Source organism: Vulpes lagopus, chromosome 10, assembly GCF_018345385.1.
Source record: "Vulpes lagopus strain Blue_001 chromosome 10, ASM1834538v1, whole genome shotgun sequence".
NCBI classification, from domain to species: domain Eukaryota; kingdom Metazoa; phylum Chordata; class Mammalia; order Carnivora; family Canidae; genus Vulpes; species Vulpes lagopus.
The window spans coordinates 70,411,346-70,424,247 of NC_054833.1; positions in this window are offsets into that span (position 1 = coordinate 70,411,346).

The following is a 12,902-nucleotide window of genomic DNA, read 5'->3' on the forward strand; positions in this document are numbered from 1 at the left end:
TTCCTAAGATTTTTATAAGTAGACCTGAAAAAAAGGAGGACAAAGCTCCCTCTCCAAGAAGCCAAAGTTATCAGGCATCAGTGTTGGTGGTGTATGGCATATGTTCATGAAGAATGGGACTACCTGAGTTGATGTGCAGTGACAAGCACAAGTTAGAGAAGAGGAAATCCAGGCAGCATCCAGGTCCTATTTCCTGTGGTTTCTGAGTTAAAGCTGCCTTGCATTCTGCGAGCCAATTGCCAATTATTTACCTGTTGTCTCTCAGCTGCCTCCTCCTGCCTTTCTATGTTCTGCAAACTGCATTTTCTAGAACCCTCTGCTAGCTGGCTTCTTGTTTACTTATAGGATGCCCAAGAGGGAGAGAAGGAGGCCCAAAGAGAAGAGCTGGGACTCCTTTTCTGTTTTCTGGCTGCTACCATCAGTGTCTGCCCAGCAGTGCCAGTTGGCTCTCAGTTGCTGACTCATCACAGCCCCTTGGAGAAACCAACAGTAGCCAGGTGGCAAGCCACCCCTTCCTCAAAAAATCTGAGAATTAGGTCCACAGAGATATTTATCTGAGATCCATGGTTCTGGAAGCTTACCCTTCTGTTTTGTGCTCCAGCTGGTGGAGGTAGCTTCTTTCTGCACCTATCATCCCTGTGGTAGCTTAGGATTCCCTTTTCATCCTCTCAGCCTCCAACATGCATGAAACTATTTCCTATATGTGATCCTCTTTGATAACCAATTATGATCTCTGATACATAAAAAACTCCCCTTTTGTTTGAGGTAGTTTAAAGCGGGGTTCTGTTTCTTGCTATCAGATTACTCCTGACCAATGCAGGCATGCTTTATGGTTATCAATTAGAAGTAGCAACACAGTGCATTGCATATATCTCACTGTCTTATCTCCTTCAGAATATGACCAAAACATGATTTCATTTCTTTTCTACTCTTCACTCCTGCCCTCAATTTATTGGGCAGTGCCTTGCCAATAACCAGAGACTCTAAGAATGAATATTGAATATCTTTATAAAAACACAAACAAACAAACCCCACCATCTGTAAACTTCATCTTCTTTCTATTTGTTCCAAGGGCTTTGAGGAAGGCCAAAGAATCTGCTGGGCAGTCCCATCTTTGAGACTTCCAGCCCACCACATTCAAAACAGTCCTTCTTTTTTTCTGTTTAATACTACATAATCTATTTTACATAAGATCAAATCTGAGAAAAGGGTTTCTGCTGTCAAAGCAACTTTGAAAAATTCCTGATACCGAATACTTTTCAAACTACCTAAACTAGTTCTTTCATATGTTTTTATCTCCTTTTACCCAGCCTCATAAGAAACAGTACCTAAACAGTACCTTTAGTACCTAAAAAGCTGAGCTGCTAAATCCATGATGGTAGGCCATTAGTATTAAAATACTGATGGCAGTGGAAAGTGATGAAAACTGGTGGCAACAAAGGTGGTATAGTACATGGCAGATATTTGTGTTCTTGCTGCATATCTTTAGAGGAAATAGGAGTCATGTCCTCAAGTCTCAGTGGCATTGCTGTCAAGGAAGAAGCCTCTGTGATTGGTGGCACAAGGGTTGATGGAATTTCACAGAGGACGCTGTGGGACCTGGCTTCTACTAGATTCACTTCCTCATTTCATTCACTAGGCCCCTCCATAGAGAGCCCGCCCCTGACCTGCTGTCTCTACAAGTGTCTTCTCCCATCCATCTGCCAGCCCTTATTCTGTTACATTTTTCCCGAATTCCTTTTATCTCTACCTGAATTGTAGTATATGTGTGTGTTCATTTCTGTATTTATTGTCTGTCTCCCTGCACTAGACGTAAGCTCCATGAGGGCAGACACTTCATCTTTTGTACTCACTTCAATCTTCCCAGTGCTATAGGCAATTCAATGCCTTTGTTGAATAGATGGATAAATAAATTCCATATCTTGGATTTCTCTTGGGTAGAGTTAAAGGTCTACAACTCTATGCATATTAGAAAGGAATTGGGACAGACCTCTGACCTATGGGTTTTTTCTTTCTTACTAAATTAAGCTAATAATGACTTTTCTTCCCAGGATTATTATGTTTACACTGTATTTCCATGTCCACAACTGATGGGGAGATAGGAGTTGTTAGTAACTGTGAAGTTCACTTTAACTTACATTTGTAAATATCTTCAGGAAATCCTGTGATATTCTCAGACACAGTAAAGTCTCATTTATTCAAATCCCACAGATTTGTGATGATATGGGCAGACATTGGACTGAAGTGCATTTTCTCCATTATCTGAAGTAAGGTTTTGCTATGTCCATTGAGAGTCCGAACAAGGTCATAGGGCAACTGCGTAACTACTTAACAAAATAAATTCTTATCCAAGTGTTTTTTAGAATATTCTGCAGTACAAATAGACTAATATATTCCAATGGTTTAAATGACTTATCTATATGGATTAAGGCATATGCAGTAGAGCCTTGAATTGAAATGTTAACTTTGAACTTTGGTTCTTTTTTTTTTTTTTAAAGATTTTATTTACTTATTCATGAGAGACAGAGAGAGAGAGGCAGAGACACAGGCAGAGGGAGAAGCAGGCTCCATGCAGGGAGCCTGACGTGGGACTCGATCCTGGGACTCCAGGGTCAGGCCCTGGGCTGAAGGCTGGTGCTAAACCACTGAGCCACCCGAGCTGACTTTTGTTTGGTTCTTAAAACAATAAAACTTCACAGAGACTAGGACATGAAATCTCTGTACTCTATTTTTGGCTACAAAATTTAAAAAAGAATTAACTAAATAGATTCCATCAAAGGTGGCCACCATGACGGTTGAGACCCAGTGTGTACCTCTAAATTCCTGTTTCCTTGGCTTGCTTATATAGATCTCATGCCACCACTGTTAGGCAAGTTCACCTAGTTCCTGTTAGTCCTGATCAGGACCATGGGCATATTAGCAATTTTTGCTCTCATCAGTGAAAAATAATTAAAATAATATATTGACCATTTGCTGAACACTGACTACATTGCCATGTACTAAACTATGAACTAAAATAGTATTTCCTTTAATTTTCTTGATAAGGCCCTTTAGTTAGGCATTATCTCATTGCATAAATGGAGAAAGTGAGGTTCAAATAGGTTAATTAATTTATGCCCCAGGTCCCTGTAGCTGGTAAGCTGCAAAGCCAGGATTTAGAATCAATGCTTTTAATCTCCAAATCACTCTCTTATCTAGTGCACCAGAGGTAAATGGCCTTTGGTGCCACAAACTAAGCCTTGGTGCACTGAATAAACCCTGAATTCTCTGGTACCTCCCAAGTATTTCCCTTCAACACTCCAGTCTGTAGAACCGCACAGTGCTTTGCCTTGGTTTTCTGCCTAGCTGTCTAGTTATGTCCATAACAGCCTACTGGCTAGGTCTAATATATAACTCAGATTTGACGTGTTCCTCTTTCTTATGATAACTCCCAGGACATACTCTACCCCACTGACAAGAACTCTTTGATCCTCATGCTTGTCAAAATCACATTCAAACTTGTTCAGTCCTTTAACATTGCACGCTATAGCCTTCTCCAGCCTCTGTAGATGATTTAGTTTTCCCTCATCCTGTCTTAATGACCATGCCTGCCCTCTTTTCTATGAAGGTTTCATCGTGTGATGTGGTCTAATCCCCTTGAGAAATGATAACATCTTTCCATAGTTTAGCCCAAAGGATGCTTTGGCAGAAATTTTCTGCACACATCATTATTTTCATTTCTCTCTTCTAGTGTTATGATTGAACGTGCTCATTAGCAGTTGTTCATCCAAGAACTTAGCAAAGCAGTCATTGCAGATTACAGTGCACCTGGAGATAGAGCCTGATGATATGATACCCAATTCTTTATCTCTATCTCTTCTGCCCATTCTCCTTGCTCCTCCCAGGCAAATTTACTCAACATTCCCTTTGTGTCATCACCTTAATCCATCCTTGAATGCCTCTTCCATCACACCCTTGGCTCAGAACAATTCAGTCTATTCATTTCTTATGTAACCATCTCCTGAACGTGATTGTCTCATGAATTATCCAAAAATTCCATTTGACAAATTGAAAGAGAGGTTGCAATGATCTCTGAACTCTTAATCTTTTTCTAAACAAGCAACTACCCTTTCTTCTCCTGTCTTACTACCTTACAAACAATTCATCAGTTAACAGCAGCTATCAGGATTTCTTTAATGCATTGGGTTACATCTCCAGTTACAAAATAATAAGAAGTTAAAAAGGAAAAGTGTATTTTAAATAAAAGTATCACAAGTAGAATTAATTTGATTTATAGTCTATTTTAGATTTCCATGATTAGGGCCCATGGAAACCTTAAGACAGGCAATTGGTGATTAGCATTAAGCTGGGTGGCCAAAGAACTGGATTGGATATCAAGAGGACTGAATTTCAGTTCTATCTCTTCCACTATACTGTGTGATGGTGGACAATTCTTTTCATATTTTTGGATTCCCTGAAAATATAGAAAATTGGACCACATGGTATACTAGGTTCTGGAATATTTCATAGCGATAGCACTTACAAGCCCAATTTAATGTTTTATTAAGAAACAAAAGTTAACTTATTTAGGTTTCTTTTATCTCATTATAATCTACCAGATAGGGCAGCACAGGTGGCTCAGCGGTTTAGCGCTGCCTGCAGCCCAGGGCGTGATCCTGGAGACCCAGGATTGAGTCCTATGTCGGACTCGCTGCATGGAGCCTACTTCTCCCTCTGCCTGTGTCTTTGCCCCTCTCTCTCTTTCTCTCTCTCTGTGACTCTCATGAATAAATAAATGAAATCTTTTTTTAAAAATCTACCGGATAATTTATTTCTACACCACTCAAAATTTCAAAAAAACAAAACAAAACAAAACAAAACTCTTTAAACTGGACTTTTGAAGCCCCTGCAACTCTGTGTTTTTTTTTTTTTTCTATTATCCATGAGTTTGTAATAAAATTTTATTTGGATGTTCTAGTTTTGCCTCATCTGGAACAAGAAATATTAAGAGAGAGGTCCAGTGTCCCTGCTTGGACAAGAGTATAAAGAGGATGTAGACTAGCATGGAGATGTCAGGGACAATGAGTGACAGACTCGGAAGGGAGAGATGAATCACTGGGACAGACATGGGCTGATTCACGAACCACCCCTCACCCCTGAAAGGTTCTTCTCCTGGTTCCAACCTAGAGACCCTATGGGGTTTATTTTTACTGAGAAAGAAAGCTTTTCCTTTTCATTTATGTATTTAATAGAGAAATTACTACATGCTAGTCATCAGGCTAGGAACAGAGATGCAAGAGGGAGCAGAGGAGCTCAGTGTGTAGAAACAAGCATTAGCCAAATAGTCAAATAATAAATACAATTACACAAAGTAAGTGCTATCATAGCTCTGGTGAAACAGGTTCCCTCACCCACCCTTTCTCCCTGGTGATGTTCCTTACTCTGCTATATGGTAGAGGGTGTGTGTATGTGTGTGTGTGTGGGGGGGATGCGTGTAATCTACACTTGAGAACAAGGTCCCAGTTTTTTATCTTAGCTAATGTCTTTGCCTGGATATCAAAGGATTTTCTTAGCCCAGGTTTTGATATCTTACAAATGGAAAGATAGGAGTTCTCATTCTGTGAGCAAGAAAGATTGTGCATTTTCTGTTTTCAAATGACTCTCTATATCAACAAGATCTGATTACATCACAAATTACCTAAGAGCAAGCACTCTTTGCCAAAATAAATATTATTTTCTTCTAAGATAACTTATATCCCTTATGAATTATGAAGATAACACATTTGTCCTATTGACATAACTTTTTACTTTACTCCTTGCAAAATAATAATCCTGTCAGGATACTGTTAAAAACATCTGACCTCTTCCTAAACCCATTCATAAGATAAGGCCTATTCTATTAGCTTGGAAAATCTGTGTCTGGATCAGATGGACCTGTTCTAAAATATTCTTTTTGATCATATCATTTCTCCCAAGATAGAAGAATAAAACCATATGTGTGGAGAAGTTCAGTTCACTCATTCCTCCAACTAAATCATGAAAACTAAGGAATCTGATTTTGTCTAGGGACACTGGTTATGGGTCTTAGTAATGAACAATGACATCAAAAATCTGAAGGCCATCTCACTGAAAGAGGATCTAAAGACCCCACCAAAGAAATACTCAAACCTAATAATTCAAGTCAGTGTCAACCATTTGTAGGTTTGATTCTATTGGTTCATTCAGTTACTCATGCAAATGTACACAGCATTATCTGCCATGTGTGCAATATGATGCTAAAGACAGAAATGCTCTTGCTGTTTACAATCTAGCTGAGCCTTTTATCTATTGCAAACATACAAAGAGTATTTATTAGCTGTGACATCTAAAAGATACATTTTTCTTCTTATATCACATTGCTTCTGCACTAACACTGTAAAAGATGTGTGTTATTCAGTGTTGATTGAAAATTTACTTGATTATCCATTTCCTTTCTTATTGAGGAAAAAGAAAAATGATTTTCTAGGTTGTTACTGATTCTCTCTTGTCTTGGAAAGAAGGGTGCATCAGGTGACCTGGCAACTCGTTAAAGTAAAAAGCATTCTTGAAATGTGCAGTCAAGGAATAAACTGAATTTCTTTCTTCTCTTTAGTCTGGAATTTGTGGTTCTATTATTTCTATGACCTAGTTTCAATAACCAGAGTGTTCATGGAAATGGCATCAGATGAAGGCCAATGCACATCTCAGCACAGATGCTGGCAAAAGTTCTACCAAGTATAACTCAGCTCTATGACTAATCGAACAAAAGTAACATAAGGCTGAGTAGCTTGTAATTTCCTGTAAAAGTCTTTAATGTTGGGACTTGAGATCCAATTCAGCTGTATTTGACTGCATGTTAATAGTGTTTCCTTTTAATGGGAAAAATCTTAAGTGCTGTTGGCTTAGCTTTTGAGAGTTTCTTGAGTGTTCTCAAGCCTTGTAGAAGGGTGCTCGGAAAATCTGTCCTTAGTGTGCTGGGATCCTGATGAAGAGCTAATAAACTTTGACTGCATTCATTGAAACTTAATACCCTCTATAACAAGTTGGAAACAGACAAGTGGGAAATTGCGTCCTGTTCTGGGTGCGGCACTTCAACAATGACACTGGCAATTATAAAATATAAGGTGTAATAAATGCCACCTGGGAAGTAGCTCACTAGGAAAGTTTTACAAAAAATAGTTAAAAGAACTCAGGATATTTTCTCTGAAGAAATGAAGATTCAGGAGTGGAGAAAATAACAGGAGTTGGGGAAAAGCAGAGTTACAAAGAATTAGCTTCTTTAGATTTATTCCAAAAAGCTGCATAAAGACTCCGTGGAAGTTTCTGGTAAGCAAATTTTGGGGTCAGAAATTAGAGAAAAACCTCAGAGCTATTTAAATATAGAAAGAGCTGCCTCTCAAAACAGAATCCATTCCAGACTATGTTGTTCCAGATGAAGATGGGGCCCCTACTCCCTGTGATCTGTGAAAAAGAATGCTGTAATTGGAGGAAGTAAATCTGATTTAGGTACAAAAGGTTAAGGTCTTGGATCTGAGCACACCTGTGTTTGTAGATTAGCTCTATAACTTCTTGGCTTTAAATTTGAGTGAAGAATGTACCTTATCCGAATCCAAGTTCTGCCATCTTACAAACAGAGGTTAACACTTTCCTCAACATTTTTTTGTTTTGTTTTGTAATGAATAAATAAGACTTTGTATGTCAATGGTCTGTCGAAATGCTTGACACATAGGAAGCACTTCTCTGAGTAACTTGTAGGGTCTCTTCCAGTCTTAAGAATCCCAAATTCTAAGAATGGTACAGGGAGTATGTAACTCCATTTCTTCTGACACATATTGTGATCCTGCCTTTTTTGGGTTGAGTACCCTGTGCACAAACCTGTGATCAGAGGTTCTGAAATCAATATGCAATTACTCAGCTGATACTTAGTAATTTTGTCGTAGAATCATGAGTGAGTTCAATTTAAGATAGTATGTTTGAGTTTGCCTTTAGTACTGGGGGAGGTTGGAAAAACCCTCCACACCTTCCTGTCTATTGGGATATCAGGGGTTTTGTTCTGGCTTTACTATAAAGTAGCTCTATAAATTTGGAGAAGTAATTGCACCTCTAAATACCTCAGATTCCTAATCATCGAAACAAGGATGTTGACTAGATAATCTTTAAAGAACCTTCCTATCTATAAAAGTAACAGGATTTCACCTTAGAGGCAGCTCTTTCAATATTTTCCTAGAATGGAAGGTGTGGATAACACCTCAGAGAATGCAATTTGAATTCCAAATAACTTTATTATGGCAGAGAAGTAGGAAGAAAGCAGTGGGAAAATGTTGATTGTAAACTAATACAGAGGAAAGTAAATGGTACTATGTCAAGGTAAGAAAAACACCAGATTTAGATCACACAAGAAGCCTCAAGTACATGAGTCAGGGAGTAAATAAAGATTAATGAAAAGAGATACACAAGGTATGCTGAAAGACCCAAATCTTGTAAGAGGCAGTCAAGATAGCCTTCAAGATCTCTTCTTAATAGAAGAGAGGGAATTTGCCAGAAAGACCAGAAGAGAAGGCACTAGGTCTCAAGCCCAAGTGAGTGTGAGAGGACATGTGGTAACTTCAGGGACAGCAAATGGGTCCAGTATACCAAGAGTTCCAAGTGTATATAAAGGAGTAGCAAAACCTGAAATGAAAGAGGTAGGAAGGGGGTCAGAACATGAAAATGAGTGTTTCTGAGCTATAGTGTTATGAAGAAGTGTAATAGGAGCTTGAGCATACCACTTTTATCACCCTCATTTTCCTCAAAAAAAAAGATGTGTGTGGGTGTGTGATTATATAGGGGGTATAGTACCACACAAAGATAACTAACCCACTCACTTTTTTCTTTCTTATCTGACTTCCATAAACATTTACTGTGCATCTCCATTAGGGCAGCCCCATATGACATGCAGCCGACATTTAAGTCCTCACTCTAGACTGCAGAACGTCTCTTGTCTACACAACTCCATGTTTTAGGAAACCTGGCCTTTGTGCCACTTACCCATTCCACCAGGCCTCCCAAAAGGTACTCCATCCTGCTCCAGCTCCCAGATTCAACACGCAGCCCAGGTTAGGCCAATAGCCTTTCTTGGTGACATCCACAGGGGATTTCAGGTATCTGCAAGGCACGCTGCTTCACTCTGGTCCCTTTCTCAGTCCAGCTATGTTCCAGTTCTCTATTCCTCTGTTCATGGTGATAAAGAGGTTAATAAATTGCCAGCCATGCAGATTTCTAACTGGGGAATAAATTCAGGTCTCCTCTCATTGCGGGAACCCCAAATCTTTAAGAACTAGTCAACCAGTCTAACAGAGACCCTGAGCTCTGAAGCAACTGGCTACCCCTCCTCCACAAGTGATGGCGAGGAAGGAAACCTCCACTCTTTGCAAACTCTACTTTCCAGAAGGTTCACTACCTTTTTCCCTTCTTGGTTCTTCTTGTAATGACTAGGGTTTGGGCAGTTTGGGTGCTTCCCACTGAGTCCTTCAGGTAAACTTCTGAAGATTCATTCTTCTTAAAATGTGTCATACTTTTAGTATCTTTTGTAGTAAATTTTGGGCCTTAACCGCCCTCTTGACTTCTTATATTGTTTAAAAAATAACATCATGGGATGCCTGGGTGGCTCAGCAGTTGAGCATCTGCCTTCAGCTCAGGACTTGATCCTTGAGTCCTGGAATAAAATCCCACATCGGGCTCCCTGCATGGAGTCTGCTTCTTCCTCTGCCAATGTCTCTGCCTCTCTTTCTGTGTCTCTCATGAATAAATAAATAAATAAAATCTTAAAAAAAAAATGACATGGTGCTCAGAACTGCAGTTTACCTTTTAGACATCAAAGTTTAAAAAATTAGTACAATTTAGAGGATTCCTATCTAAACCTTTGATTGTTCAATGGGAGAGCTAAGTCCCAAAGATGTGAGGGGGCTTGTCCAAGGTCACATATTTGCTTCTAATACTAAAACTGTATGAATTAAGATGCTCCTGTTTAGGGGCACCTAGGTGGTTTAGTCAGTTAAGTGTCCAACTTTTGATTTTGGCTCAGGTCATGATCTCACAGTTGTAAGACAGAGACCTGTGTCAGGCTTACACACTGGGCATGGAGCCTGCTTAAGATTCTTTTTCTCTCTGACCCCCGTTCCCTCTCCTTCTCAAAAAAAAAAAAAAAAGACATTCCTGGTTATAAGAAACTCTGATTCTAAACTGTGTTAAATAACATGATACATTATATAAATAAATAAATAAATAAATAAATAAATAAATGCATTACATTATATAATAAAAAGTCCAGAAGTGGGACAATCTGCAAGCAAGGCATAATCAAGCACTCTGACTCTATGACTATACTCTTCTCTCTGCTGTGCCTTTCTCCCAGGTGGCAGCTTTGGGTTGAGCTTGCATCCCATGTGCTCTCAACCTGTTTGCTCACTGTAATTGTGGCAAAAAATTCTTGATTCTTGTCCAACCAGTAAAAGAGATTCTTTCCGCCAAACATGGAATGGAAATTCTTCTTTGTAACCTGACTGAGCCAAACTGATCATATGCTCAATCCTGTACCAATACAGTCACAGGAAAATGCCTGTGCACTGATTCCCTTAAACCTGGGTCCCTGACTAAATCACTCACTACAGGGTAGAATTATTATACTTGGTTTAGTTACTAGGATCTATTTCTGGGCTGCAGATAAGTTATGCTATTCTAAAGTCACAAATAGGACTTTCAGGGAGTGGTGAGGGGTGGTTACCTAAACAAAATTAGGAAGGAAGAAGAAAGGAATGGATGCTGTGTCAGCAACAAAGAGTATTAACTGCAGAAACCCAGGGACCCCCTAATGTTCCAGTCCTGCTTTAATTGACTGACATGAGGAAGAAAGATGAAGGACTCTAAAACAATCTAATACTTAAAAGAATACCACATTCAAAATAGACATTGTGTGATCCTTCCTATGAATAGTGATGCTGAGACAGTCCAAACAAAAACAAAATTGCTATGGAGAGAGCAACCATTTCGTTCTGCTGCCAAGGCAAGGCCATCTGCTGTGACATCACAGGTAGACACAGGAGCACATTTTATCTTGTGAAGTTGCCAAGGCAACATAGTCTGGTCTGCCCAGGACAGCAGGTTAAGGTGGCAGCACAGAAACTGATGTTTTCTTTAAGATTTATTTTTTTATTGTGAAAAATAATTTAGATGAAAACACAACCTATTGTTACAGAATATTTTAGATTCTCAGAGGTAGGTTAGCCAGAGGAAAGGTAATTAATTACTGTAGATCAATATACTTTGGAAGTTCTTTGATGATTTAAAATGGTCAATAAGTCCCTGTGGTTGGAGTCTTAGAAGGTTCATAAATGATGAGTCTCAGTTGCTTTGTTTAACTTTTTCTTTGTCTAATTCTTTTTGAATTTTTAAATTTCTTATCAATTAGGCATATGTCTGTAAAGATCTGGCTTTTATTTTTTTCCTCTTGATTTATTTATCAACTTGTCCAATTCTGTTGTAGCTATTTGATGAAGCTCTTTCCAATATTCTTTTGCACTGCACTCCAGAATGCCTATCATAAAGCTAGCCAAATAGAAGCTATTTAATTATACTTTTTGGTGAAATACCCTTTCCTCATGCTTCCCTTAAATTTTCATTCCATCACTAATTTTCTAAGTTAATTTCCCTTATTTGCTTCTTTTTTATTTGAATTTGTCCAAAACAAATAATGGAAGGAAATAAAGTTTACAAAGCAGCATGAATCTCAATTAAAGAAACACAACTACACTATCTGTTTACCAGCCTGATATATAATTTTAATTTTATCTCTACAATTGATGACTGAAACTCTCATATACCCTTATAAGCAGCAGAAAGTCCAGTGTCTCCTTGAGGCTTTAAAACTGATTGTGCAAGAAACATGGGACTTTCTCAGTCATTAATGTATTCATAAAACAATTATGAGTGACCATTATATGGCAGTCAGTGTTCCAGGGGCTAGCGCTACAACAGGGGAAGAGTTCTACTTTCAGATACATTCAGACAGAGAGAATTAGGGAATTTATGTCAACAAGCACTGATGCTTTGATCATTTCCATATGGTTCACTATTAACACTCAGTTTGTACCATTAGATTGAAACCTGCCCACCATAAGGTGATACTTTTTTGAATTCCAGATTCTTACCCAGTGTTGCCTTAGCACCTTACCCTGAGGACCAGAGTTACTATACCTTAGTTCAAATTTATAGCCATTTTCTCCAAAGCTTGTAATTGAGCCAAGAAAAATAAATCTTGATGGAGCTGTATTTGTGTGAAATTATTTCTAATTAACCTATTTTTTTTTTTTAGTGACTGAAGCTTTTTATAGTGATTGTGTGTTAAATTTGTAAGCAAACAAACAAAAGAAGAATTAAAAAATTGTATATCTGGAGACTTACTAGTTTCCATCTGGGATGTAGATAAGTTGAAGAGAATGTTGCTTTTATCCTACAACAGAAGACTCCAGAAAAATCCAACAAAACCCTAACTTTTTTTGAGAGCCTAGACAGGGGAGAAGGCACTGCCATGGAAAAAGCCCCAAATCCTGTCCAGGCCCTTCTCTAAGGAACAAATATTTAAGCTGTCAGTGGAAGGGCAGCAAACCCTCTTGCTCCTAGGCTGTAGGTGAAGATCCATTTCAGCGGGGGTTCGGGGAGGGGAAAAAGAAAAAAACTATGACTAGAGGAGAGTTAGAAAGCTGTACAGGGCCTATTTGAGATCATCTACTTTGAAGGAAGGGCAAGATCACCAAGAAAGCTCCAACTCTAAGACCCTCAGATATAGGGCCTGCCTAAGAATGAGGCAGAAGCAGGGCTACAGAGTATCCCTCATGCTCCATTACCAATACCATGCCAGCAACCACCAA